This window comes from Panthera tigris, chromosome E1, assembly GCF_018350195.1.
Source record: "Panthera tigris isolate Pti1 chromosome E1, P.tigris_Pti1_mat1.1, whole genome shotgun sequence".
NCBI classification, from domain to species: domain Eukaryota; kingdom Metazoa; phylum Chordata; class Mammalia; order Carnivora; family Felidae; genus Panthera; species Panthera tigris.
The window spans coordinates 7020770-7031995 of record NC_056673.1 but is presented as its reverse complement, the minus strand read 5'-3'; the positions used below and the strand labels follow the sequence as shown (position 1 = coordinate 7031995).

General features: G+C 46.1%; 1 long non-coding RNA gene across 2 annotated transcripts in view; it reads left to right on the top strand.

Moving 5' to 3' along the window:
* Window positions 1-304: 304 nt before the first annotated feature.
* Window positions 305-11226, top strand: part of LOC122233647 — a 54228-nt gene continuing 43306 nt past the window's right edge. For both annotated transcript variants that reach the window (XR_006211297.1, XR_006211296.1), the window contains exons 1-2: window positions 305-373; window positions 652-1174. This is a non-coding gene — a long non-coding RNA (uncharacterized LOC122233647). The remainder of the gene's footprint in view (window positions 374-651; window positions 1175-11226) is intronic.

Genomic DNA, 11226 nt, shown 5'->3' with positions numbered 1-11226 from the left:
GGAACGTGCCCCAGGCGATAAACACCACATACCTGGAGGCGCTTTCTACAGGGGTTAAGGTCAAACCGCGACCCTTACAGAGCAGAAGCAGGATGTGGCCACCCACAAGCCGGACTTAAATTGGAGGAGCCCGGCTCCAAAATTCACCAATGAAAATAGAGAACCAGCTCCAAAACCCACCAATGAGCTGCCTGCGTGGCCCGCGGATATCAACCAGTCAGGGCGCAGCGCTTCTGACCAATCAGGATGAGGCCTTTCCAGCCTATCAGGATGAGGCTCCCCCCCCCTTCCTCCTTATTAGCATATTGGAAGAAAGCGGGAACGTTGGTAAGCAGAGCGTGCTTTAGGCGCGGAGAGGCCAAGTTTATCCTAGGTTAGTCCTGGGTCTCCTTGGAGCTTTGGGCTGTAGCCCCAGTAAGGTCTCGCCTGTGCCTTTGATTTTTGGGTCTGACCTCGTTGCTATCGTTGTGGGGCCCTGGAACTGGACCCTGGAAACATAGGGAGGGAGGAAGGAAGAAAAAGGTCCTGGGAGCCATTGGGGTTTTGCTTACAGTTACCACGGATCCTGGCTGTTACAACAGCTCCTGTTCTTAGATAACTTATTAGGAATTTATTTAGGATATACTGTCTTTTTTTTTTTTTCTTTTTCAGTGGCTTATACCCAAAAGATTACTGCCTGGAATATGTCAGACATTGAAACCAGATGTTAGAGGAGTAGCAGTTTGAGAGGCAGAGAGAGGGCTGTGCGCTCAGGATAAGAAAACATCCAGTGTCCGGGAGGTCATCCGCAGGGTTTTCCGCAGCATTCCACGAGACAGACTGAGCCAGGATGGGAATTCTAGGTTCAGTTTGCAAACCAGGGATGATTATCCAGAAAGTTCTCTAGAGCCCCAGAGCAAAGGTGGCCAAAAGTGCAGATGAAGCCTTGTCCACGCATGTTCGTAGCGCGGTTCCGGACAACAAAAGGCAGCAATGACCCAAGTGTCCATCACGGGAGAAATGAATAAACAAAATGCGATATATCCAAACAATGGAGTATTCTCCAGCCTTAAAGCATGAAGTGCTTCTAGATGCTATGACTGGAAGAGCCTTGAAGACATTGCTAAGAAGTCAGATACAAAAGGCCCCTTATGATATGAACTATCCGGAATAGGTCTCCAGGCGCAGAGAGCAGGTAAGGGGCTTCCAGAGGACCAGGGAGAGGGTGATGAAGACTGGAAATGGGTGCAGGTTTCTGTTTGGTTTGGTGATAAAGTTCTGGAACTAGATAGTGTTGCTGGGTCGCACAACATTGTGGGTATACTTAATGTCACTAACTTGCACACTTTGAAAGGGTTAAGGAGGGGGGGAGGGAGCGCCTGGGTGGCTCAGTCGGCTGAGCATCCCACTTCAGCTCAGGTCATGATCTTGCAGTGTGAGTTCGAGCCCCGCGTGGGGCTCTGTGCTGACAGCTCAGAGTCGAGCCTGTTTCCGATTCTGCGTCTCTCTCTCTCTCTCTGCCCCTCCCCCACTCATGCTCTGTCTCTCTCTTGTCAAAAATAAAAGTAAACATTAAAAAAGTTTTTAAAGGGTTAAGATGATAAATTTTATGTGTCTTTCACCACAATTTTTTTTTGGGGGGGGGGGGGGTTGGTTTTGTTGAGTTTTTTTGTTTTTTTTTTTTTAATGTAAATTCAAGGTAGTCAACGTATAGTGTAGTATTGGTTTCAGGAATAGAATTTAGTGATTCATCACTTATGTTTGACACCCAGTGCTCATCCCAACAAGTGCCCTCCTTAATGCCCACCCCCCATTTAGCCCATCCGTCTGACCCACCACCCCTCCTCCAGCAACCCTCAGCTCTCTGTATTTAAGTCTCTTATGGTTTGTCTCCCTCTCTGTTCTTATCTTTGCTTCTCTTCTCCGTTCGTCTGTTTCGTTTCTTAAATTTCACATATGAGTGAAATCATATGATCTTTGTCTCTCTCTGACTTAAGTCACTTGGCGTATTACACTCTCGTTCTATCGACATTGCTGCAAATGGCAAGATTTCTTTCTTTTTGATGGCTGAGTAATGTTCCATTGTGTATATGTATATGTATATATATATATATATATATACACACACACACACACACGCACATCTTTTTTATCCATTTATCAGTGAATGGACATTTGGGCTCTTTCCATAGTTTGACTATTGTCAATAGCCCCAATGTTTTTTAAATACTAAAAATAATAATAATGAAAATAGAAAGGAGAACTAAAGTTAGCTATGGCTGAGCTGGAAAGCCCTCTGGAACATGTATGCTATCAGCAGAGGCCACGGTGAAGGGGAATTGGGCTCACCTGCTCTCTAGATAACCAGACAAATCTATTTAGTGCTACAACTAGCCCTTGTTTAAGAAGGCAATCGACTGGGAGCACCTGGGTGGCTCAGTCGGTGGAGTGTCTGACTCTGGATTTTGGCTCAGGTCCTGATCCCAGGGTCGTAGGATCGAGTCCCTTGTTGGGTTCCAGGCTAAGCGTGGAGCCTGGTTAAGATTCTCTCACTCTTTCTCTAAAAAAAAAAAAAAATTTTAAGTTACATCGTACTGGTGGAGTGCGCTCTGAAAGAATCAGATTTGGGTTCAAATCTTCGCCCTGCCTTTTTTGTGGTATTTGACCTTTGGCAAGATACCCTCTCTTTTGGCCTCCGTTTCCTCATCTGTAAAAATGAGATAACATACTACCCACCAAGGGGCTTAGGTGATGAGTAGGTGAGATGAGGTGTATAAAATGCCTAGCATTACCAAAAAAAAAAAACTTTTTTAAGGGTCTCAACTGAGGACAAGATGAATAAAATTTTCAAATCGGTAGTAGCCTTGAGAGACTGAATATACCAAGGGACAATGGCCAGAGTGTCTATAAAAATAGATCTCTGACCCACAACCTGCAGCACCCAGCCCAGAAAACCAGTGACCACCCCCAGGAAGGCAGCCTGCTCTATGTTGGACGTGAAGGAAGTCAGACTATCTCTAGAAACCATCCGGGAAGCCAAATGATAACTCCGGTCACAATCAGCCCCAAATGCCCAAGACTTGATTAATGACTGACAGCTTCCCTTTCTGCCACCTCTTCCAATTTAAGACCAAGAAAGAAAACCAAACGTGCTTCCCCAGCTAATCACTGAGGATGCCCTGCTCACCTCCAGCTTCTCTAGGCCAACAGCGTCCATCAGGGCACACCTGAGCCTTCCCCTTGGTCCCTCGTAAAGCTCCCCCCCGCCCCCGCCTGCCTCTGGGTCTCCGCCAAAACATGGGTGCTGGAGGCTGACTTCCTTGCAAGAGCGAGCTCTGAATAAATGGTCTTTGCTTTACTCATTTGGTTGGTCCTCACTGCCGTGGTTAGCTTCACGTAGACGTGTGATGTTCTTAGATACCTGAAGGCCATCGGCGTCCTCGCCAGGGACCTCACCCCTCAGCCTCAATTTTATGAGTAAATCCTTGTTTTCAGCACATTCCCCCACGCCTCCCCCCTCTTCAAAAGTAAAGGGTGGGTTTCCAGCCCAAGTCCCACAGTGCCTTCTTGAGAATCCTCTAAAGTAAAAATAGAGAAGTTCAGAAAGCATGATGGCTTTAACAATTAAGAGAACAGGAGGGGATCTGCCTTTCTCTGACTTCTTTCACTTAGCATAATACTCTCTAGCTCCATCCGCACCGTTGCATGTGGTGAGATTTCATTCTTTTTTACAGCTGAGTAATATTCCATTGTGGGCGTGCATGAATGTATACCACTTTATCCATTCATCAGTCGATGGACGCGGGCTTTTCATAGTTTGGCTACTATAGATAATGCTGCTATAAACATCAGGGTGCATGCATCCCTTCGAATCAGTATTTTGTATTTTTTTTTTTTTTTTAGTTTATTTATTTTGAGAGAGAGACAGAGACAACGCAAGTGGGGAAGGCACAGAGAGAGAAGGAGAGAACAAGAGAGAGAATCCCAAGCAGGGTCTGCGCTCAAACTCCCGAGCCGTGAGATCATGACCTGAGCTGAAACCAAGAGTTGGGTGCTTAACTGACCGAGCCACCCAGGTGCCCCAGTATTTTTGTATTCTTTGGGTAGAATTGTACCTGGTAGTACAATTAATGCTGGGTCATAGGGTAGTTCTATTTTTGACTTTTTGAGGAATCTCCACGCTGTTTTCCAGAGTGGCTGCCCCAGTTTGCATTCCCACCAACAGTGCAAGAGGGTTCCCCTTTCTCCACATCCTCGCCAACATCTGTTGTTTTCTGAGTTGTTCATTTTAGCCATTCTGACAGGTGTGAGGTGGTATCTCATCATGGTTTTGATTTGTGTTTCCCTGATGATGAGTGGTGGTGAGCATCTTTTCATGTGTCTGTTAGCCGTCTGTATTTCCCCTTTGTAAAAAAGGTGTATTCATGTTTTTTGCCCGTTTTTTAACTGGATCATTTGGGGTATTAAGTTTTAGAAGTTCTTTATATATTTTGGATACTCTTTATCAGACACTCATATGTGGAATTTAAGACACAAAACAGACAAACATAGGAGGAAAATAGAGAGGCAGACCAGAAAACACAGTCTTAACTATAGAGAACTATAGAAAACAGAGAAGGTGGAGGGGAGGTGGGCGGGGGAGGGGAATGAGCTAAATGGGTGATGGGCATTAGAGAGAACACTTGTTGGGATGAGCACTGGGTGTTGTAAGTGATAAATCCCTAAATTCTACAGCTGAAACTAATATTACCCAGTATGTTAACCGTACTGGAATTTATATAAAATCTTGAAAAGGGGGGCAGGTAAACAAAAGAACAGGAAGGGAAAACCACAAGTTTCAACGAATTTCCAGAAGATGTAGGAGAGGTTTAAGAGTGTTGACAGGTGGACGTGGCAGCGAGGGGCAGCAGTGAGGGATTAGAAAGAATGGGGGCTCCCTAAGTGGGGAAGGGTCATATAAAATGTGAAACCAGGAACCGGGGAGGGGGGTGGCGAGAGGTTCATGCTTGGAGGGTCTGTTGGCACCAGCAGACCCCAAACCCCACATGCAGAGGGTCTTTGGGCAGCTCATATTTATCCCCTGGGCAAAACAAATCCTGAACATCTCTTTTTCTAAAGAAACCAAAAGTCCCTGTCAAAAATATTAAATGTAGTCGAAAGCGTCTTTAGAAACATCAGTGTTTAAAATTCCTTTAAGCACCCAAAATCTGCCTCCCTGCCCTGGCAGGGGATGCTAGAATAGCAAATCCCTCAAAAGGGGATTGGATTTTAAGCAAACCCATGTGCATTGTCGGAAATCAGCTCTGTGTGAGTTGGCCTGTTATCCCCAGTCTGGGTCTAAGCTGTTGCTACTTCAAATTCAGGCCAGGCCAGGTATCTGACACAATTTCATACATATATATATATACGGATATAATTTGTTTAAGTTTATTTTGAGAGAGAGACAGCATGAGTGGGGGAGGGGCAGAGAGAAAGGGAGAGAGAGAATCCCCAGCAGGCTCCGCACTGTCCGCGTGGAACCCAGTGCGGGGCTCGAACCCATGAAACCGTGAGACTGTGACCTGAGCCGAAACCAAGAGCTGGACGCTGCACCGACTGAGCCACCCAGGCGCCCCGAGGCGTCTTGACACAATCGGGAGGCTGCCGGCCAGAAGTGGATTTTCATGAAGCCTCAGGAGGGTTCTAGGGAGAATTGAGGGGAATTGTGTCCAGGAGACCGTGTGACCCGGTGACAAGGACTTCCAGATCAGAGGACAGAAGTCACTGTGAGTACAGTTCAGTCACTGCTGTTTCCAGTCCGGACTCACGTCTTTAGAGAGAAACTGAAATGTTCAGGCTCTATTTTCACCGAAAACTCCCAACAACCCTGGTGTGGCAGTGGCCGTGGGATCCAGGGGAACCCACAGGGAGCACCCAGCCGAGGAAGCAGTGCTGGGAAGATGCAGAACAGCAGAAGGAAGCAAGCGTCTGGGGGATGTGTCCCGGTGCCTGGAGGAGCCCTGTGGGTGAGCGCACCCTACAGACCCCCAGGAATAGCTTCCAATGCTACAGATGGGGGCAGAACCCAGCACACAGAGGTTATGGCTCAAACTATGTGACACGTGAAACAAAATGGAGTTGCTGACGTCAAGGAGTTTGAAAAGGGAGCCAGGAGGCCATTCAGGAGGTGGGTCTGATGGGTGTCTTCGCCAGGTGGAACCATGAACTTCTGAAACTGGGCCAAACCTAGAACATTCGAAGGACTCCACAGGACCATCTGCAGCTTGGTGCGGTGACAGACTTTGGCTTAGTGATCGTTTTAGCACCTGTTAACCAAGAAGGCCACTAGGCTGCAAAGTGACCGGAAGCATGCATTTGGGGTCCGAGGGAGTGCGGCCCAGGAGACCCAGGGAAACAGAACACACGCTCCAAACGAGCAGGCTTACAGAGGCCAAAACCACAAGGTCGCAGAAGTTGTTTAGAAGGAATTATGACCGGCGCTGACAGAGTTAAGCGGAGTATCTAATACACGATTGGCTGTTTAGCTAACGGGTGTGGTGTTCTCTCTACTTAGGCCCAAAGCAGAAGGATTTGTTCCAGGAGGTGGACCGGGTGCAACTGACAAGTTGCAGTTGACAAAAGGCCACGGCGTTCAAAAGCTGAAGCAGGAGACGTGCACGAGCCTCCTTCCTCAGTGTCCTCCCCCACCCTGTTCTGGATGGTTCTCCCCAGATGCTTAATGCACTTCGGAATCTTCCTTCACATAACCAATCGTGTTTTGCCAAGATTAGTCTTCTGCCACCAACCAATCAAAATTATCTGTGAACACATAAACAGGCATTCCCTTTCGTTTATAAAAACCCTTCACTTGGGTCGCTACCCAAATCTGTACCCACCAAACACGTGCTTTTGCCTTGTTTCACTTCTGCCTCTTTTCTCCATCTGCCACTAAAGCAATCATCAATCGATACTGCATGTAAAGAACAAAGACGAAAAACCTGCCCAAGGCAATTTCCAGCAAAATTATCTATAATCAGGGCACCTGGGTGGCTCGGTAGGCAGAGCACGCGACTTTTGATCTCAGAGTTGTGAGTTCAAACCCCATGTTGGGTGTAGAGGTTTTTTTTTTTTTTTTTTTAATTTTTTGGGGGCACCTGGGTGGCTCAGTCAGTTAAGTGGCCGACTTCGGCTCAAGTCATGATCTTGCAGTTTGTGAATTCAAGCCCCACATTGGTCTCTTTGCTGTCAGCGGAGCATGCTTCAGATTCTGTGTCTCCCTCTCTCTCTGCCACTCCCTGCCCGCCCCCCACCAGCTCGCTCTCTCAAAAATAAAAACATTAAAATATTTTTTAAAGATTAAAAATTTCTTTTTAATCTTTAAAAAAATGTATAATCATGCAAAAAGAATTTTAATAGCCCCAAGGAGTTTTCTTGTTATTGAAGAGGTTAGTTCTGTTAAGAAGATAACTTTGAAGGGGCACCTGGGGGGCTCCGTGTGAAGCATGTAATTCTTGATGTCGGGGGTGTGAATTCGAGCCTCACGCGGAGTGTAGACATTACTTAAAAATCTGTTGTTTTTTTTAAGCTTCTATTTATTTCTTTTTGAGGGCGAGCGCAAACACGGGAGGGGCAGGGAGAGGGGTACAGAGGATCCGAAGTGGGCTCTGGGCAGGCAGCAGAGAGCCTGACGTGGGGCTCAAACTCATGAACTTGCGAGATCACAACCTGAGCTAAAGGCAGATGCTTAACCGACTGAGCCACCCAGATGCCCCTAAAGGAACTTTGCAGAATTCAAGTCTGTGAACCCTGTAAATCTATTCCAGATACAAGAAAATGTTACATGCTTTTGCAAAATAAATATTTGCTGCTTGTTTGTTAATGATAAATAATCTTCATGCCTTCATTGCCTTCTCATCTCTATAACCCCCTCCTAAAGTGGGCAGTCAGGTGTCCTGGTGAAGAATCAGGATAAGAAGCCCATTTCTGCAGAGTGAACTTGGAGATTTCGGGGGTTTTTTTGTTTGTTTTGTTTTTTGTTTTTTTGTTTTTTTGTTTTGTCATCAGGGCCTCATTTGTAAAATGAAGGTAAAAATACTCCCTTCATCAAAGGGTTGCTAAGAGGAATAAATGAATTAGTACAAGGTAACACTTAGCTCTGGGTGCACCTAAATGGTCAATAAATGTTACCAGCATTCTTAGCATCAGAGAAGTCACTGCTGATAAGTAGTTTAGGGGTGATCCAGCGCCTTTATTTTTTTAATGTTTATTTAATTTTGAGAGACAGAGCCAGAGCAGGAGTGTGGGCGGGGCAGAGAGAGAGATGGAGACACAGAATCCAAAGCAGGCTTCAGGCTCCGAGCTGTCAGCACAGAGCCTGGATGTGGGGCTCGAACCTGCCCATCTCAAGATCATGACCCAAAGTGAAGTCAGAGGCTTAACTGACTGAGCCACCCGGGCGCCCCTCCAGCCCCTTTACCAGCTGAGGAATCTAAATTTCAAAGAACTGTTGCCATCCAGAGCCTGGGCTTCCAATCAAGTTTGCTCTCCTACTAACAGAGACTCTTATTGAGGCAAGGTATACAGGTAAACCAGAAAGCAAGAGTTGTTTACTTTACAAGTACTTTATTATTTTTTATTTAATCTCTACACCCAACATGGGGCTTGAACTCACGAGACCCCGAGGTCAAGAGTCGCGTGTTTAAAGGCTATCTTGAAAGAATTCCATGGTGATGGTTTAAAATGTTATTCTCTTAGGAGACAGGAGACAGACAAACCTCTTCATCTGGTCTGTGGAGAGCTGACTTAGAAACTAGAAGGGCAGGGGGTTTTATGTGGCCTCTGAAGGTTCTAAGCCCCCTGCAGGCCTGGGTTTCCCACAGCCTGAGAATCATCTCTTCTGACAGATAGTGCTGTTTCCTTTATGTTTGTTTATTTTTTTAATGTTTATTTTTGAGAGAGAGACAGACTCTAAGCAGGGGAGGAGCAGAGAGAAAGGGAGACAGAATGCAGAGCGGACTCCAGGCTCTGAGCTGTCAGCACAGAGCCCGATGTGGGGCTTGAACTCACAAATCACGAGATCATGACCTGAGCTGAAGTCGGACGCTTAACCGACTGAGCCACCCAGGTGCCCCTTTGTGTATATTTTTTTGAGAGAGAGGGAGACACAGAACCTGAAGCCGAATCCAGGCTCGGAGCTGTCAGCACAGAGCCCAACGCGGGGCTCAAACTCACCAACCTGGAGATCACATGTAACTGAGCCGAAGTCGTACTGCTTAACCGACTGAGCCACCCGGGTGCCCCAATAGTGCCATTTCCTGGAGACCCTGATTAAAGCACTGAAGAGCCTACCCGACATCACATGCCTCACCCAGAAGCTAAGTGAACACCTGTAATTTGTTAACAATGATTAATATAACTACCTAAGTTTATAATTTACTCTTTTCAAAAATTAGAGCAAACCCCAGATTATGCTGGTATAAATACTGGTGGTTTTCTGCTGTGCTTTTTCCAGCTGGAGAAAAGGGGAAGCATTACAGCTAACCCGACAAGTTTCTTCTGTCCTTCCTTCAGTCCATCTGCCTGTCCGTCCATCCTTCCTCTCTTTCTTCCTTTTCCCTTTGCATCTTCTGTCCACATAGGAACAAGAGTGATCTTAAAATGTAAATCAGATTGGAACACTCCCGGGGGCGCCTGGGTGGCTCAGTCGGTTAAGCGGCCGACTTCGGCTCAGGTCATGATCTCGTGGTTCGTGAGTTCAAGCCCTGCATCAGGCTCTGTGCTGATGGCTCAGAGCCTGGAGCCTGTTTCAGATTCTGTGTCTCCCTCTCTCTGACCCTCCCCCGTTCATGCTCTGTCTCTCTCTGTCTCAAAAATAAATTTAAAAAAAAGTTAAAAAAAAAAACAAACAGATTGGAACACTCCCTCTGTTTAAAATTCTGCAGCGGCTTCCCATTCACTTAGAATAACAGTTCTTTTTCTTTTCTTTTTTTTTTTTTTAAGTTTATTTATTTATTTTGGGAGAGCAAGTGAACAGGGGTGGGGCAGAGAGAGAAAGGGAGAGAATCCCACCCAGGCTCCACACTGCCAGCACAAAGCCCCGTGCGCGGTTCGAACCCACAAAGCCGTGAGATCCTGACCTGAGCTGAAACCAAGCATCAGACGCTTAACCAACTGAGCCACCCGGTTCCACCCTTCACAATGGCCCTGCCTTTTGTGGCTCCCCTTTATCTACTCTGTCTCTCCAGTGGTATCCCTGCCCGCTGTCTACCCGCCCAGCAGGCTCAGCCCCACTGCTTGCTCACTTCCTGAACTCAACTCCCTTTCCCACCTGTGGAGATAAACGAAGAACAATCAAATGAGAAGCAAAGGCTATTTATTCAGTGCTCACACTTGCAGACGGCTACTTGCTTTACATGAAGCTCTCTTTCTCCATCATTCAAGACTTGTTCTTTTTCATCTTTCTCATCTCAGACTACATGTTACCTTCTCAGACCTCCTCAGGCCACCCTATCCAAACTACACCCTTTATTTTACTCTCCTCCTTGTCCCCATACTGTTACCATTTTCTCTGTAAGACATGCCAACATTTGTAGTTCTGTCCGTTGTTTATTTTCTTGATATTTTACCCTGATTAGAATTGAAAATGTGCCAGATGATGGGACACCTGGGTGGCTCAGTCAGTTAAGCGGCCCACTTTGGCTCAGGTCATGATCTCACAGTTCATGGGTTCGAGCCCCGCCATTGGGCTCTGTGCTGACAGCTCAGAGCCTGGAGCCTCCTTCAGATTCTATGTCTCCCTCTCACTCTCTGCCCCTCCTCCACTTGTGCTCTGTCTCTCTCTCAAAAATAAACAAGTATTAAAACAAATTAAAAAACAACAACAATAAAGTATGCCAGATCAGAAAATATGCCACCCCAACATATACCAATTTGGTATATGGATCAGGTTGAGCTGAAGGCAGTCTGAATCAACAGCTGTAGGAAGGGTTCCTACCTTCTTAAACGTAGTCCCTGTGGGGCCTGAGAAACTTACAAAAGACATACAAACAGAAAATGTTATTAAACATTTGTTATTAAACACATAATGTTTATTAATATTTCCCTGCAGGAATTTACAGGAAACAAATTCAATGAAGTGGTTATGCTCAGGGACTCATACCCTTTTTTTTCCCAACATTTTTTTATTTATATTTATTATACTGGGTTATTGGTTTTTGTTTTTTTTTTTAATGTTTATTTCTGAGAGAGAAGGGGTGCAGGTAGGGACAG